Raw genomic sequence first — 18,788 nt, forward strand, 5'->3', positions numbered from 1 at the left:
AAGCATGGGATACATTATATATGGAAAAGCTAATGTACAAATGGAAAAAGCTCTGTGGTTTTCACTCAAAATTTTCTTTTCAGTAGTTGCCAGTGCAGTAGAACACAGCCACCCTCCTCTCATCAGCAGCATCTTTTCAGCTTATTTGAACAGGACAGGCCTGGGTGGAGGCAAGGCAGCAGTGAGGTCATGACTTTACAGATGTACTGGCAGGAGCACTGGACTGGCTCCACTAGTTTGTCTGTGCAGGCTTGTCATTGGCACTGTCCTACCCTTCCAGCTATGTGATGCCTGTGATGTGAGGGTGGCTATGCCCCACCACAATATGCACTTTGCATGGTAGAACATTGCTGTGTGATGGACAAGAAGCCCCTTCCCCCTAAAGCTGACTCCCTAAATCCAGAATGCCTCTGATGAAGAAAACACTCAGTGCTCCTAAGAACACAGGATGTTTCACTGAGAAGAGCATGGAGGATAGAGGCAGAAGGTGGTACCCAATCCATTCCTTCTCTCCCCCTCAAGCGAGTCCTACATCATTGCCAAATCTGCTCTGGAACCCCTAGAGCATTTGGGGTGTGCGCGATGGGAGAAGAGGGGGGAAATGTTCCATTGAATAAGAAGAAATGCTCATGGTGGTGGAATGTTCATGTTAGCACTACTTTGGACGCAACCCAGAATTAATGATTAGACCTTTGCATCCTTTTTCAGCTTATGACAACATGGGTGGGACCTGTCAGTAAATGCTGCAATGTATCCTCAACTTCTAGTAAGTGTAAACACCTGTTCAGGGTTTCTGCCAGCCAGGAAGACCCTCCTGCAGATAGTATAAGCTGTAGGAACATAAGGAAGGCATTCCAGCCTCTTGTTTTCACTTTCCCCACTGATATTTAATATCCCATAGCTACTGCTCATTCCTCAGTGGACTGTTTTGGAGGAAGTTCATCCCCTTAGGTCCCCTCACCCACTTAAGATTGCTTGTACTTCTGCATAACTCAGGTTTCAGTATGCTATTACCTCCCTCTTGTTTCTCAGCGTTTCCCTTTGGGCTCTGCTTCTCTCAGCACTCACCCTCTGAGTTCACTATTAGAGCATATGACAGCATGTGCCTCCAACTGAGTTCAGACAAGCAAGAAACCAATTGCTGCTCATATAAAATTGTCTTGTACTTGGTCCCCTTACAGCTTTATTGTTGAAACAGGGACATCATCTGAAATAGTTCACCAGTTTCATTGAACCCAAATAACATGTGCTTGTTACAGAACAGTTTCGATGGGCAAGTATATGCCTCCATATGAAATTCAATTCTCTCCCCCCACACCCTGCATCTTCTGGCTACTCTTTGAAAGTTAAATAAGTCATTGCACTTTATAAATAACTATTGATATTTCACATAAGACACTCTAAACATACTTCAGGGCACAGGCCCTATCGATTTAGTCATTACTTTCAGCATTTTCTTATTTACCTCATCCAAGATTTGCTGCATGCTGCGTTTTGAGATAATTCAACAGCTGAATTTTAAATAGAAGAACCAGTCATATAAGCTACCCAGTGAAATGAGCACATTAAGTATTTTTATACCTAATGTTACTGTGATTTTTTGCAGAGTCACAGCTAAGCAAATGTGTATCTTTACTGGACCTCTGTACAGTAGTCCAGTAGCAGATGGAGAAGAAAACTTAATTTATATTTTAGTTTTTATGGGTTACTTTTACTGCTATCTCAGCTGCTTTCAAAAATCACAATTACCTTCTGTCAACATGATCACAAATCACTTTTTTATATACTAATGAAATCATATTTTTATTAATGTAAGCATATATTCAAAGCCAGACCATTGTGTATCTATCTAGTGCAGCAGGGGTTGCTAACCTCTGGCCCAGATGTCACGGGAATCCAACTCCCATCAGTTCCAACCAGCTTGAAAAATGCTCAGGGATGATGCAAATATAGTCCATGCCATCTGACCCCAGGCACATGGTTTAGCTCTCTTCCAGACTAACCACGAACTGTAGCCAACATTTGTTTCAATATGTTTTAACCAATTTTAAATCTGAATTTTAAATTGTTATCTGCCCTGGGAAATGCTGGTGAAAGGGGGTGTAATAAATTTAACTAGCAACAAATAATCCTATGGTTTGCAGTTTGCGGTTAGTCCAGGAAGTTAAACCAAGAGCCCAAGTTCCGGTGACATGGTATGCCACACCATAGCTTGGCTTAGCACAGTGCAGCAACAGAACAAGCAAGGAGGAGCCAGGTGGTCGCACTAAGCTATGGTTGCATGTGAAGCTTGGTGGCTAGGAGTGCCTTTTTCATCTCCAGCTGGTTTGCCAGCTACTCGCTGTTTGCACCCAAATGACTTAGCCACTATGTTCCATGCTCTGGTAACTTTCAGACTGGATTGCTGCAATGTGCTCTGCATGAAGCTGCCCTTGAAGAAGACTCAGAAACTTCATCTGGTTCTGTCAGGGAACTGCCATCGGAGAGACAGGTGGTGGACAGGCTCCAGGAGAATAGGAGAGAATCTGCAGCAGAAGAGGGAACCAGCAGGGGGAGTGCAGGAGTCACAGCGGAGGGGAGGCTCTGGGATGCTTCCAGTGAGAGTAGTGGAGAGGTAACGGGACCCCCGTTGGGAACGCCCACCCTTCGCCGGAAACTGTCACGCAGAGAGTCTCGAAAGCGCATGTCTGTCAAAGAGCTTTTATGTTGGCGTAAATTCCGTAGACGCCCACTGTCAGATTCTACCAGCGACTGACGGAGTCATGCTTTGGGGGCTCCGTTAGTGCATCGGTTTGGATGACCAGCCAAACCCCAGAGGGATCAAGCTTTTACGCACAAGCAGCTCACTATCCCATCACAGCAATCTGACAGTCTTTGAAAGCAGCTTGTGCAAGCAGAAGGCATCATGAGCGAACCATCCGGAACCGGAGGAGCAGGAGCGGGAGCTGGCGCAGATCCAAGCCTGGAACAAAGGTACAGGGCGTTGGAGGTCCAGCTGGCACTGCAAACGGCGAGGCTCAAGGAGAGGAGGGCTCAAGATGCAGATAAGGGGAAGACCACCCCACTTGCCAGACGGGTGCCTGGACTGGTGCAGAAATTTGGGGGGGATCCCCGGAACTATCAAGCCTTTAGGACAGAGATGCAATATGCTCTCAATCTACTGTTTGATGACTTCCCCGACGAGAACTCTAGAGTGGCGTACGTGATTGGCCATCTAGAGGGAGGGGCGAGGGACTGGGTTCGGCCCCTGATGGCAGCCAATAATGAAATCTTAAAGGACACAATGAAGTTTTTCCGCGCCATGGACTTGATGTTTTCCAGCGAGATCGAGCAGGGAGTGGTGCGCAGGCAGTTAATGGCGTGTAAACAGGGGAGCCGATCTGTACGTGAGTACTGGACTGAGTTCACCATGCTGATTCATAGACTTGGGTGGGACCTTGCTAGTGAACCTATTCAAATGCTGTTTGAAGAAGGTCTCTCTCCGGCAGTGAAAGATGAACTTTCCCGGGCGCCTAGGGCGGAGTCTATGGATCAGCTGACTAAATCAGCGCTGTCCATTGGGGCACGCCAGGAAGCTAGAGCTATGGAAAAGCGGGAAGGAAAGGGGGAACGTTGGAAGGACTTCCGCATTCCAGAGATTCCGGAGCAGCCTTTCCCGCCAGCAGAGCCGATGGAACTTGGAACAGCGCGCGCGCGCGCAGTTTCAAACACCAGTGAAGGGCGGAAGAAGGAGGGAAAGAGCGGCAAGAGATGCTATCTCTGCCAACAGCCAGGTCACTTTGCCAGAGTCTGTCCGCAAAGGAAGGAATGGCAAGGGATGGCGGGAACTGTTGGGGGGAAGGAGGAAGAAGAAATCACGGAGCCAGTAAAAGCCAACGCCTGGTTGCCAACATCAGGGCACAGCAGCCAGGCCAGGGAGTAATGAATGTGCCCACGCCGGAACCTCCAAGACCAGCGCTTGTGATAGAGGTGTTGCTGGAACTGGCAAACGGACACCCACTGAAGATAAAGGCGCTATTGGATTCAGGTAGCTCATGTAATTTCATGAGCAAAGAGTTTGCAGCTGCACACCAAATACAGACTATCCCATTGAGTAAGCCTTTGCAGGTTACCACGATTGATGGGAGGGAGCTGTTGGGAGGAGAAGTGAGCCAACAGACTGTACCAATGATAATGAGGGTGGCACGACACACCGAACTGATAGCGTTTAACGTAGCCACCTTGGGAGGAGCTCCTATTATCTTGGGTATGAGCTGGCTGGCGCTACACGATCCGCTAGTAGGCTGGCATCAGAGAGTGGTTTCCTTTGGATCAGCACATTGCCTAGAACACTGCAAGGAGGGAGCGCCTGAGGCAAGGCATGTAATCCCTGAAGACCGCTGGGTGTGTGGGGCGGCATTGGTGGGGCAGAGGGAACTGATAGAGGGTACGGAGAATGATGAATACGCCCAAGAGAAACTCAGAGAGCTCCGGAGGACAGAGGAGAACACAGGGGGGTTCGAAGAAAAGAACGGGGCGTTGTATTACAAAGGGGCACTGTACATACCCGACGGGGAACTGAGGGGCAGAGTACTCAAGCAGTTGCATGACAGCCCCACAGCGGGACATTTTGGACAGCACAAAACCATGTGGTTGGTTACCAGGGAGTTTTGGTGGCCCAAGGTGAGGGAGGACGTACGGGAATATGTCAGGGGTTGCGACAGGTGCCAGCGAGCGAAAGGAGAGAGGGTGGCGCCAGCGGGGCTATTACAACCCTTACCCACGCCCGAAAGGCCATGGGAGGCAGTATCCATAGATTTTATGACGGACCTGCCAAAATCCAAAGGCAAAACAGCTGTCATGGTGGTGGTAGATCAATTAACCAAGATGTGTCATTTTATAGCTTGTTCACATGCAGTCACAGCGGAGGAAACCGCCAAGTTGTTTGTAGAACATATTTTCAAGTTGCATGGCGCCCCCTTGAGGGTGGTCAGCGATAGAGGGAAACAATTTACTTCCAGGTTCTGGAGGAAACTTATGAGCTTACTGCACGTAGAACTCAATTTCTCAACTGCCCGGCACCCAGAAACCAATGGGCAAGCGGAAAGGGCAAATGGGGTTTTACAACAATACCTGAGGTGTTATGTAAAAGACAGAGAAAATGATTGGGTGGATAAGTTACCTCTAGCAGAATTTGCCTACAACAACGCGGAGAACGTGTCCACAGGGATGAGTCCCTTCCTGGCAAATTATGGGTGTCACCCCCGGGCATTCCCAGGAGAGGGAGGGGAGAGGTGGAGCGTGCCGGCGGCGGAATATTTTTTTGAAGAGATGGAGGCGATCCACCGTCAGCTTCAACTTAACTTAGAGAAAGCCAAGGAAGAATATAAGAAGCAAGCAGACAGAAATAGGAGGGAAGGTGAAACTATAAGGGTGGGGGACCGGGTGTGGTTGTCCACCCAAGGGCTACCGTTCAAGGGCGGGAGTAAGAAATTGAGGCCCAAAAGATTGGGACCCTTTGAGGTCATACAGCAGGTCAACCCAGTGGCATTCAAACTCAGGCTGCCCAGTCACATGAAATTACACCCAGTATTTCACAGGTCATTACTGTCGCCGTACCGAGAGGGACGCGAGTGGGGGGAGCGTGAGAGAGAGGCCACCCAAACGCCCGTGATAGAAGAGAGAGAGCGCGACATGAACGTGGCAGGAATCATTGATTCCAGGTGGAAGGGGAATCAGGTGGAATATCTGGTAGAATGGGAGGGGGAAGCAGAGTCGGAAAACACTTGGGTACCAGCAGAGGTAGTCAATGACGAGGTTTTAATAGAAACATTTCATCAGCGTTTCCCAAGAAAACCGCAACCCGTGGCTCGATTTAGAAGGGAACACTTTGGGACCACCGATGAGGAAGGAGAGTTTGAAGGGTTCCCAGAGTCAGGGGTGGGTGAAGAAGCCGACTCCGACGAAGAAGAGGAAGACGGGGAGAGAGACGGTACGCCGTGGCTGGAAGTGTTAGAATCCTCGGACGACGAGGAGAGTTCCTTCAGGGGCTTTCCGCCCTCACCGCCAGTGGGAGAGGAGGCGGGAGGGGGTGAAGGGGGCCCTGGGGGGGGGAGGTGGATGTCAGGGAACTGCCATCGGAGAGACAGGTGGTGGACAGGCTCCAGGAGAATAGGAGAGAATCTGTAGCAGAAGAGGGAACCAGCAGGGGGAGTGCAGGAGTCACAGCGGAGGGGAGGCTCTGGGATGCTTCCAGTGAGAGTAGTGGAGAGGTAACGGGACCCCCGTTGGGAACGCCCACCCTTCGCCGGAAACTGTCACGCAGAGAGTCTCGAAAGCGCATGTCTGTCAAAGAGCTTTTATGTTGGCGTAAATTCCGTAGACGCCCACTGTCAGATTCTACCAGCGACTGACGGAGTCATGCTTTGGGGGCTCCGTTAGTGCATCGGTTTGGATGACCAGCCAAACCCCAGAGGGATCAAGCTTTTACGCACAAGCAGCTCACTATCCCATCACAGGTTCAAAATGAATCAGCTAGATTACTGGCTGGGACTCTATCACATATATCAACTGTGTTTTTTTTTTTTTTTTAAAAAACCCACTTCATTTGTTGCCAGTTCATTTCTGGGCCCAATTCAATATGCTCACATTTGTGTTTAATGCCCTAAAATGCTTAGGTCCCAAATATCTGAAAAACCATTTCCTTCCCTACAGACTTTCTCCAGTGCTAAGATTGGCAGAAGAGACTTCTAAGTTATTCTGCTGCCCTCAGAAGCTCAGGTGGCAGTGGCCCAGGAGAGGACATTCTCTGTCGTGAAACTCCCTCCCCACAAATGTGCATATGGAAATGTTATTATACAGTTTTTGGTGAAGGCTAGAGACAGACCTCTTTACCCTGGCCTTTGACACCCCACTTTCAGGACCCATCCTATTCTTTGTAATTGTGTTTTTCAATTGTAAGTTCTTAAACTGTATTTTAAAATTGTTGTAACCCACCCTGGGACATTAGAGGTTGGGGAAATCCTTCTCCTAATCATCACCATCACCACCACCATCAGGCCATTAAATACCATCTTCAAATATTTGATGGGCTGTCACATAGACTGATGGAAGCCAAACCAATGTCTGCAAATAAGATAAAACGGATTTCTGCTAAACATTAAGGGAGCTGTGAAGTGGGCTACTATGGAAGGTGATAGACTTTCCTTCCTAAGAGCTTTGTAAGCAGAATCTGGAAGGCCACCTAACCAAAATGCCTTTGTGCTCCCTTCCAACTCAGGTTCTGTAATATGCTTGCTGGTATTTTAGTCTATGAAAACATTGTGGTTGTGCCCAGTGTAGCTCCCTCAGAAAGAGCATTTCCAGGAGAACATGCTTTTTAAAACTTCTAGTGACTCCTGAGAGGTTCTTCTGATGCCAAAGAGTAGACAATTTTGACTTTATAAACATCCCATTTCAAATCTCAACCCGGCCTTCAATATCTATCACCCATGGTCCACATGAACCCATGGCACGTCCCTAGAGCTATCAGCTTGCAAACTGCTTCTGTAGTGACTCAAATAAATATGTGAGTTTACAAAAAACAACAACACCCCACCAAAAATATATGAGCAGAACTAGCTCATTTTTTTCAGTCCTTTCCTCCCCGCAAAGAGAGGTCAGCAGCACCTTTGCTTTCTTGCTTCTTTTTCTCACCAGTGATGCATTTTCAGCCTGCTTTGAGTGCAAGAAGCATGAGATTAGACAAATGTGTAATTACTTCTTGACCTGCTCTCCTCTGTTATACATTTTCATGAGATGCCATGATTCATTATTTGCATTGATATGTACAGAAGGCTGGGGCTGCTTCGTTGATATTCATTTATTCAACAGTCTGTAATCTATATTTAATGGAGTACCAGACTGTGGCATAATAAACCGTTTAAAAAAGATAGCTGCTGCTTACACGGAGGTTATTGCTTGCATAACCTGTACTTATTTTTCATTACAAACCTAAAAGAGGGGAGCATAATTCATACAAGAAAATGAAGTTAACATTTAATGGTTTAAAAATGATAGTGTGCTATAACACCGTGCAATACGCTGAGTGCTTATAAAACAAAGCAGAAAAAGACCAAAAAGGAGAGATAGAATAAATACAAATAAAAGGAGCATTTATACAGTATCATGGATGCTTACCCTGAGCAATATGTTGCATTTTGTGGATAGCTTTTCCTTGGAAACAGGTAGGTCCACAAGTTCTTTGCTTGCTTCTCTCATTGTTCAGACCACGCGATTCCCCTCCTTCATTTCTTACAATGACTTCCATGGCTTTTCAGGATCCTGGAGGGATGAGGAGGACTTGATTCCCTTCAAATCTCTCCATGCCTGTGTCTCCCTACTTATCTCTCAGCTGTCATTAGGGATGGCAAAGAATTCTGACAAACCAGAATATGAAATGGCCAATGTTTGCTTATTTATCCAATGTCAGAATGGAAATCAATCCAGTGAATATGTTTGTTATTTGCTGTTGTTGCTGCTTCCAGTCCTCAAATGATTTGTAATTGATTGTGTGTGTCCCCCTTGCCCTTTGTGTTGTGTTTCCTTTGCATTGGAATAACACAATGACAATGTCATATGTATAAAGAAATTAATTACATAAATTATGTAATTTGCCCCCAACAGACAGTTCAATGAATAACATAGTTTTTTTAGTATAACAAACTGCAGTGGAAAGAAGACAGTGCTGCAAGCAATGGAAAATGATGCCTTGGAAAATGATGCCTTCTTACACCCCCAGCTCTGTTCATGACCTTTGGTCATCCTTCTCCACCACTCTCAAGTATCCAAAGTCTCTTTCTCTTTTAAAAGGCTCCTCGCTGTCTGCCGTGCCAATTACCCTCACCTATGACCTCTCTCCCCTTCATGGATCACTGCCTTGCCATGGCGAAGGGGCTTGAATAACACAGAGAAGCTATGAACTATGCCAAGCAGGGCACTCAAGATGGACAGGTCATAATGGAGAGTTTGGACCAAACGTGATCCACCTGGAGGAGGAACCGGCAAGCCACTCCAGTATCCCTGCCAAGAAAACTCCATGGACAAAGACAACTTTGACCAAACTGCGGGAGGCAGTGGAAGACAGGAGTGCTTGGCGTGCTCTGGTCCATGGGGTCACGAAGAGTCGGACACGACTAAATGACTAAACAACAACAACAACATGACCTCTCTTCATATACCACAAAAGGCCTTGGAGGATCTGGCTAATGGCCCATCTAGTTTAGCATCCTGTTCTCAAAGTTGACAACCAGATGCCCATAGAAAGCCAGCAAGCAGGACCTGAGCAAAACAACTTTCCCCTCCTGCGGTTTCAAGTAACTGGCATTCAGAAACATATCACCTCTGACCATGGAGGCAGAGTATAGCCATTCTGTCCATCCTTGCTAGTAGTCATTGATAGCCTTGATGTTAGATGGATTGCTTGAATGCAATCAACATGCAACAATATGGCTTCAAGGTACATTCGGTCCTGGGGAAGCAGACTCATCTCATATGCAGCCATCAGGTAGAAGGAGTAAGGAGAGGGAGAGGGAGAGAAGGGGATGAGGGAGAGGGAGAGAAAGTGGAAGCAAGGTAGTTGAGGCCTGGCTCTCCAACCTCATATTTTTTTTAATCTAACTCAGGTTTATCATTCCAAAGTCTCCAGTCTGCCTTGTCCCTCTTTGATTTCACTTTCAAGCAGAAACACTTGCCATCAATACAAATGACAGGGCAGTATTGATGCTCCAAGGGCCTTTCAATGATTAGCTGCCAGGTTTGTCCAATTCAAAGAGCTTTGCTGAATGGAACGATGAAGAGTGAAGATGAAATCACCAGCCACGTCCAGTATCATCAATCTCCTGGGATTGACAGCCACAAATAGCAATAGATGTCATGGACAGGTATTGTTGTTCAGGGTCCCCCTTTAAAAGACAAAGCACATTGGGATTAAGGCAGCCTTTCCCCCTTTGCCTTCCTCACTGTTCCATCCCAGACCAGGGCATTTTCCTCTTGACTGGCTTTTTTAAAAAATCTCACTCGCTGAACCTATGTATTATTCATGAACATTGCAATGAACCTAACCAGATTTTTTTGCAACATACTGAGCATCTGCATAAATATCCCTGAAAGCACAGATCAGATCACAACTGTTTATTAACAATCACTTTTGTCATAGTAAGAGAAATTAGGCTTTATGGGTCATGTTATTTATGGATAAATGAACTCCATAGACTTCCCATGTTCTCTTGTTAATGTGATAAAACCTCAGATTTATGGGCAGAAATGTTCAAGAAAGCAATTCATTTTACAGAGCTATTGTCTAGGCAAGATTTCTGGAGGCAGTGAAACTACAATTCACAATGGTGATGTGTTTGGCCACCTTGATCACTATGAATGGGCAACAAATGTGTTGTTCACAACCACAGAGTTGTTTTTTCTGGATTGTTGGGAAGCCCTTTTTCACTTTTGGAATTCAATACTTATTTACTGTACTTTAGGAAAGGTGACACTCCACAGAGCTAACCACTTCGAATAACATGGGATTGCAGGGGCTCTTTCTAAGGTGAGCATATTGCCTGCCTGCTGTAGGAGTGTCTGTTTCCAATATGCCTTGCTTGTATATTTCTAAATAGAACTAATATTCTGTTTATTAGTTAGCACCTTCAACCCCCAATGAGTAAAGGAATTTGAAACCTTGACCATTGCTCATAGACTTCTCATAGACCAGGCAGAGGGCCTTCTCTGTAGTGGCGCCCGCCCTGTGGAATGCCCTCCCATCAGATTTCAAGGAAATAAACAACTATCTGACTTTTAGTAGACAACTGAAGGCAGCCCTATTTAGGGAAGCTTTTAATGTTTGATGTTTTATCAAATTATTAATTATTATTATTATTATTATTATTATTATTATTATTATTATTATTGCTGTTGTGAGCCGCCCAGAGTTGCTGAGGAAACCCAGCCAGATGGGCGGGGTACAAATTATTATTATTATTATTATTATTATTATTATTATTATTATTATTATTATTACACTGCTCTGGAAAGTGGGGTGCACATGGGCAAACTGTCTTCCAGGGATACTCATCTGCCATTATATCTTATCATGGATGGAAAGGATGCCTTATAAAGTGCTGAATAATTCCAGGATTTTGGAGCTTGAAAACTACTGAAATGGGGAATTGCAGGAGAGAACCAGAAATATGCAGCACATAATTGGTATCTTAAGATAGCATGAGCACAAGATGTAGAGATATCACCCATCCTCTCTGAATGAGTACACAAGAAGAGCCCCTATGGATCAGCCCCAAGCCCCATATGGTCCAGCATCCTGTGGGCAATCAGATGGGAAGCCCACAAGCAAGACCTGAATGCAGCAGCATTTTCCTAACTTGTGATTCACAGCAACTGGTATTCAGAGGCCTCCTGCCTTTCTTAGGGGGTGCCTAAGAGAACTTTTAAGAAGTGCCACACAGGACCTTTCTTTGGATTGAGGCTATGGACTTTCATACACACTGTGGTCAGAATGCAGATTGAGGGCCCTGCATGGCAGTTACAATTAGAAAACGTCCCTGTTGGTGCTATTCATTCACATCATTTCCCACCAAGGATTGCCAGACACATGTGTGCTGCCTCCCCTCCCCTCCAGGGCTACTTGATGTCAGCATGCTGTGTGTGCATGCCTTCCACCAAGTACACATGATGTAATCACGTCCCATGGTGTGCTTGTGCCATGTGCACATGCTTCAGGGCATGCTGATGTTACTCGCACATGCTGCAGGGCATGCTGGGATGTTGTGCATATACCCTGTAGCTTGCACAGATGATGGAAGCACACCTCACAGCATGCGTGCACGGCCGCCACAGAACTTTGAGTGGGCCCAGACCCTTCACTGAATTTTTTCAGGTGGTCCTTCCCCTAGGTCCTTGCCCTAGTTGGTGCACCTGCCCGTATACCTTCCTGGCAAGGAAAAAATGCTCTGTCAGGGCTATGAGAGCACCTACTTCCACCTCTTCCACCTTCCTCTTCTCTATCTCCATAGCTCTTGGACTTTCAGGTGAGGGAAGTGGGTGAAGGTGTCTCACAAAAAGATCTATCCTTTGGGGATCAAACAATGAGATGCTCATGAAATCCATGGTAGTAGCAAGATTGTAGAAGCTGTGCCATTAATGAAAAAAAGGATTCTGAAACTGAAGAGTAACTGTCAAGGAATAAGTTCTGTTTTCAGTGAAAGGTTTTCTTTTAGCAGAAGCGCCATGACAAAGAAATCATGGTTGGCGAGAATGTCATCCTTTTCCATATGCCACCTTCCAGATTATCTGCAGACCTACAACACCGAGGACAGCTATTGCTTGCAAATAGTTATTTGGCTTTATCATAAGTGAAGAATGGAGATGGACCAACACATGCTATTTTTGTGTTAGTTGGTGACAGGACTGTTTGCAAAGTGACAGGCCCAGAGCGCCGGGAGCAGTATACACAAGACAGCAACTGTCACACAGGCTTTGCTCTGAGTAAACATACTGGGACTTCAAAGGCTTATGTCCTCCAAAGGCTCCTCCAGTTCTTTGCTTTGAGTCCTTCTTTCCTTCCTTGCTGCTTTTGACTCTCACTTTCTTCTGATACTCGCCTTTGATTCTTCCCTTCATTTCTCTGTCTTTCCATCACATATTACTGAAGTTAATGGCACCTCTTAGATCGGCAGCCATTAATCTAAGTGCATTGTTTCTCACCATTTTTTAAAAAAAAAATCAGTTTCATCACCATTATTTTGTTATACCTCTGGATTGCATTGTAGGAGTAAAAACTTTTTTTGCCACTGCCTGAATTCCTTTCCTACCGAATTGCCTTCCATTCTTCATTTCCTTATCTCGGTGTTCATTTTTCTCCCATCCCTATGACCTCTGTCTTCTTTCCTTATTCCTTTCATTTCTTCTTCTCTTAAAATTAAAATGAAAGAACTCTGTTTATATTGAGGCTGGAAATTCTACCAGTATCTTTAAAGGCAGAAATGACAGGCAAATTTCAGTACTGAAAGGTACATATCTCAGCCAATGCCTGCTCCAATTGAGGCCAGAGCTGTGTGTTCTGAACCCTTAAAAAATTAAAAACAAATTATTCTCCAAAGGTGATTATATTCTATGTCAACAAAAGCCACATTCTTTAATTTAAATTATGCATCTTTAGCATATTTACATATATAGGCTCATTCTGCATAATTTATGCTGCTTCTGCTAGTCAAGGGGAAGAGGGAAAAGAACTGAACTAAAAAGTACTGGAAGTTTTGCTTAGTCCAAACGTAACTTCATGGATTTTGTGATATTATTGTGATATTAGCCTAAATAATATGAAGCTTATATTAGCTGGAAACATGCTCACTTGGGATGGAGGGATGAATAGGAGATTTTTTAAAACCCCTGAGGTATCAGATTCTCATGTATCTGATTTCCTGGGAATATGGAGAAAGAAGCCCTGACTGTGATTATGAGACCAAAACATGTATTTTAGAGTTTTATACTGAGGCAAACCATAGGTTCATCTAGCTCAGTACTGGCAACACTGACTGGCAACGGCTCTCAGATTTTCAGATGAGATTCTATTCTAGCCCTATCTGGAAATGCTGGGGTTTGGACTGGGATCTTCTACATGCATGCAAGCAAGTGCTCTACCAGTGAACTACAGGACTTCCTCTTACAAGGCCTTTCCAGCAAATTAAATGCAAGAAGTTTCTTCCTTAGTGTGACATTCATACCAGCAGCATGCTTGTCATGCACACTTTAATGGAGGGTTGGTTATTTTTATGGTGTATCTGGCCATTTAGCCTTGCTGAAGGAGGCTAATATGTGTTTTCTATAGCAGGGAAGTAACCTTGCACAGGAGTCTGGAGTAGGAACAAAATACACTTCAAAGAACTAGATAAGAGTGCTTAATGACAGGCAGATTTGGGGAAACACATGGGGACAAAGTGCTTAGATCAGCTGCTAGGGTGACCACATGAGCTCTGAACCCTTGCGCCTCTTGGCTGATGAAAACTAACAGGAAGGGGACAGCTGGCTAGGCTAGGGAGATGAGTAATGCTTCCTTGCAAGAGGGGATGGTCCCTGCCTACTTGAAGCAGGCAGTGGTAAGGCCACTCCTCCAGAAACCTTCACTAGATTCAGAAAATCTAAGTAATTACTGAACGGTTTCTGATCTTCCCTTCTTGGGCAAGGTTTTTGAGTGGGTAGTCACTGACCAGATCCAGATGCTTTTGGAGAAAACTCATTTTCTAGATCCATTTCAATCGGGGTTTAGGCCTGGTTTGGGCACAGAAACTGCTTTGGTCACCTCGTATGATGACCTCTGTTGATAGATGTGACATTTTTTAATTCTTCTTGACCTCTCAGGGGCTTTCAATTCTATTTGGGTGTCTTTTCCAGAGGGTGATGTTTGGGGAGTGCTCTTCGGTCCTGTGGAGCCTTCAGCGTTGGGTTCCTCAGGGTTCAATTTTATCCCCTATTCTGTTTAGCTGTAGATGCTGTTTAGCATCTACATGAAACCACTGATTGGGGACCATCTGGAGCCTTGGAATACACTGCCTGCTATATAATGATGACACACAGCTCTATTTCTCCTTCACATCTGTAGATGTGGCAATGAATGTGCTGGGCCTCAGTAGCGGACTAGATGAGAGCCAATAAACTGAAGTTCAGTCCAGATAAGACCCACTGTTAGTGGGTGGTTCCCTAGATCAGATGGATGGGAGGTTGCCTGTTCTTGATGGATTTACACTCCCTTTGAAAGAGTGGGTACTCAGCTTGGGGGTACTTCTGGAGCCACTGCTGTTGCTTGAGGCTTAGGTGGTCTCATTGGTGCAGAGTGCCTTCAGCTAGTAGTCCAGCTGTGCCATCATCTGGACAGGACTAGCCTAACTTCTGCCACCTAGGCACAGGTAACCTCTAGGAATAGGCAACTATTCCAAAGCAACTACTCTATTCCAAACTTAAAAATGGAAAGCTTCATGCTGGTGGTCAACAGAAGAGGTTCAAAGACTCTCTCAAGGCAAATCTTTAAAAAATGTAGTATAAACACCGACAACTGGGAAACACAGGCCTGCGAACGCTCCAATTGGAGAACAGTCTTTACCAAAGGTGTCATGGGCTTTGAAGACACTTGAACTCAGGACGAAAGGGAGAAACGTGCTAGGAGGAAGACATGCTTGGCAAACCCTCACTGTGATCAACTCCTGCCTGGAAACCCATGTCCCCACTGTAGAAGAATGTGTGAATTCAGAATTGGTCTCTGCAGTCGCAGTTGTTGTTTGTTACCATCATATGCATTTTTTGTTTTTATATTGTAAGCCACCCTGTGATTGTCAGATGAATTTAATAGAATTTAACCAATCAACCAATCAATTACAACAAACACAACGGCTATTCAAGAGGTCCTGGTGACATTCCTGTACCTAATAGTTTATTGCAATGGACCAGTCAGCTGTGTGGTGTTTCTTTCTCTGTATATTGGTACTGCTCTGAAAGCTGATCCCCTGAAAGGTGCTGAGAGCCAGAAGAGGTTCTGCTCAACTGTTCAACTCCCTTAGGGGTGCCCTGGTTTTGTCGTGAATCAGAATGTGTCCAAATAAGGGAATGAATGACTATTTATTCAGACTAGTCATGCAAGAGTCTTCATGTTTTGAAAGGAGGGCGACTAAGCGGAGAGGGGACAAATTCTCAACAAACCAAGGGGGGGGGGAACAGGTGTGTGACTGCAGCTAAGTTATCAAGATACCCTCTATATGCTCCTGTTTCCATTTCTTAAATTACATTTCTCCTGACAAATCCATTTTCAGTCATGGTAATGAGCAGATAAACAAGGGATAGTGCAGGAGAGGTTCAGAAAGGAACCTTTCCCCATCCTCCTTCCTTTGGGAATATTTCAGTTGTTAAAAATGTATGCCTTTAGCCTTGAGATACGCAAGCCATATGCATAAATAAATAAGTGCCTGACTTGAATGTGTGGCACAGAGCTCTGCAGTGCTGAAGAGATTGGGGGGAGGGGGGCAGAGGAAATCAATTGCTCCTGACTATTGAAGATGTGCAATTATTGGGTGTTGTAATTAGATAATGAAAGACCTGCTCCTAATAAATCTGTCTTATAGGTTTCATGGCCATGCCTAACCAAGTGTGTGAGTGTTTCTCTAAGCACAGGGCAAATAAATAAATAAATAAATAAATAAATAAATAAAGTTATTTGGCTGTTTTATTTTTGCAAATGGAGACCTCTGTTCTTGCTATTAAATAACCTTACAAAATGCAAGCTTGGATTTGTGTAAGAATCCCACTTCTCACTGACCTAGAATTAGGGCTTTTTTTCCAGCTGGAACTTGCCAAAACTCAGTTCTGGCACCTCTCAGGTGGGTGCCATTGCCATTATAAGAGAACAAGGAAGGTGTTCATGAAGTGTTCCAGCACCTCTTTTTCTAGAAAAATAGCACTACCTAGAATCCTTAGCTATTGAAATGCAGGCAAGCTGGGGAGGTGAAGGACAGACCCAAAAGCTATTAGGGAGGCATAGGAGTGGAGGGTCCAGATAAATGTATTATTTCTATATAGGCTCTTTTGGTACAGAATTCCAATGGAACGGCAACCACAGTGCTACAAACCTCTTGTGGGAAACACACATCATGCATCAGAACACCAGAGTTTTCTAGAAAGATAGTAAACAACAGTCCCATTGTTGATTACGTTGCTATTTTTGAAAATCATGTTGTCAGAAACTCACTGGCCAATCCTAATTGCCAAGCTCAGTTGCCTCTCCAGTTGCACTGATCTTAGGCAACTCACTACACTGAGGCTCTGGTGCCGTTGAGTCCTTTCTGTGACATTAATGGTCTAATTCCATCCATTTCCTTTTCCCTGGGGACTTGCTCTGACAGTGAGCTGGAAGAAGTTGCAAAACTGCCACCAGTGCCAGATTTATGTATATGTAAGCAGGCTGAAGCCTAGGCCTCTAAATCTAGGGGGCCTCGCCGGCCAGCCCATTACCCAGCAGGCAATCTCCCCTCTCCCAAAATTGCAAACCCAAGGCTTCATGAGAGGGCAGGACAACTCGGGCCTCTAAATCTAGGGGGCCTCAGCAGCCTGCCCTCTCCCCAGTGCCACAGTCTCCCCTCTCCCAAAATTGCAAACCCAATACTTCATGTGAGGGCAGGACAACTTGGGCCTCTAAATCTAGGGGGCCTCGCCAGCCTGCCCGCTCCCCAGTGCCGCAGTATCCCCTATCCCAAAATTGCAAACTCAAGACTTCATGCAAGGGCAGGGCAACTCAGGCCCAGCAACAATGAGACTCAGGGCTAGTCAGTGGGGCCCAATTTGAAGCAGTGGGGCACAACTTGAATATTCTTTTTGTAGGGGCCCAATTCACAGCCAAAGTCTGCAAAATCTTATAGATATAAATAAAATCCATCTAGATTGCCCTGGAGCGGCGGGGGGGGGGGGGTCCCAATTTGGCCAAATTCCTCCAATTGCCTTACGATCAGCCCTGATGAGACTGTGCAGGGGTTGGACTGACAAGCCCTGCACCTTCTAGGTCCCTGGTGTCACTATTCCAGAGCACAGACTCAAGGACTTGTTATGGAAATAAAGGGGGCACTTATTGGAAATCAGTTTTGTCACCTCTGCCCCCCCCAAACCCCGAGACAATGAGCCCAGCCACCTTTTATTCACAGCCACATAAGCACTACAGCATGGCCATAAACCTGTATGTTCAACCGCTGAAATACACACTCAGTATGTAGCAATGGAGATTTATGTTACTGCTTTATGAATGAACGCTGTGTTTTATGAATGGACTCTGTATTTTGTGAATTACCTAAGAGCCATCAATAGGGAGTTCTAGAATCTGACTGCTAACCAATTGGGTACTACCAAACAGCAATCCCTATTCTGAAAGCAGGGAATGCTTCAGCTCAGCCTGAAGCATTCCAAAATACAGGCCAAAAGAGAACAGGTCTGGAAAGAGCGAGGGATACAATGGGCACCACCAGTGAAAAGGCCCTGTTCCATGTAGCTCCTGCCCTGTCATTTGATTGGGTGCCCACTTGCCCTCCCTCTTGATATGGAATGCTCTCTATTGAAGTCTCCAGGTCCAGTACAAAGACCATAAGAAGGGAAAGCAGGGACCTTGAAGGTCCCAACAGCTGTTAATCAAGCAAGCACACAGGTCACCTTCGTCACAGTCAGGACGCCTATGTCCTGGCCAGGCCTGCATCCAATCTTGTTTTTGTACAATCTTGTTTGTCCTCAGTAACCAAAATTATATTATCAACACATATGAGCAGAAAAGTTGTTTTCCTTCATTTGCAAGGAATCGTACAAAACAAAGTAGTACTAATAAAGAAAAGTTCAGGGTGGCAACAGAAAGAAAACTAAAAATGCTTTTGCAGTTCATCAAAACTATCCAGCAATCTCAAGTTATAGGAAAACTGGTGCTATTAACAGGAATCCTTCTAGTTGGTTAATTGGTTCTGCAACTTCCATGCACATGACGTGTGATGCTAATTATTTTCCCCAAGAGTTAAATGATAAGTAATCAGAGGCAGTTACAGTTGCAAATGGCAACAAAATAGCTGGGAAAGGAAGAGGAGCAGGTTTGTTCAAGTGGGTTGCAGGTAGAAATACTGTTTGTAATGAAGTTAGAGCAGTAGTTTACTTGCTCAAATTAACAAATAAGAAAGTTTTGAGAATTTAAATTCTAGATTAAAATTGATTACTTAATTGAGAAGGGAATTGTAACAAAAACACTGGGGCCT

The 18,788-nt window shown here is 45.2% G+C and overlaps 1 long non-coding RNA gene across 1 annotated transcript in view; it reads right to left on the minus strand.

The window, feature by feature from the left end:
- LOC309337104 overlaps positions 1 to 18,788 on the minus strand; it is a 47,533-nt gene that overhangs the window by 10,486 nt on the left and 18,259 nt on the right. Inside the window, exon 2 of the long non-coding RNA XR_014154110.1 lies at positions 8,158 to 8,396. This is a non-coding gene — a long non-coding RNA (uncharacterized lncRNA). The remainder of the gene's footprint in view (positions 1 to 8,157; positions 8,397 to 18,788) is intronic.

Source organism: Podarcis erhardii (genome assembly GCF_964252035.2).
Source record: "Podarcis erhardii genome assembly, chromosome: 1".
Lineage (NCBI taxonomy): Eukaryota > Metazoa > Chordata > Lepidosauria > Squamata > Lacertidae > Podarcis > Podarcis erhardii.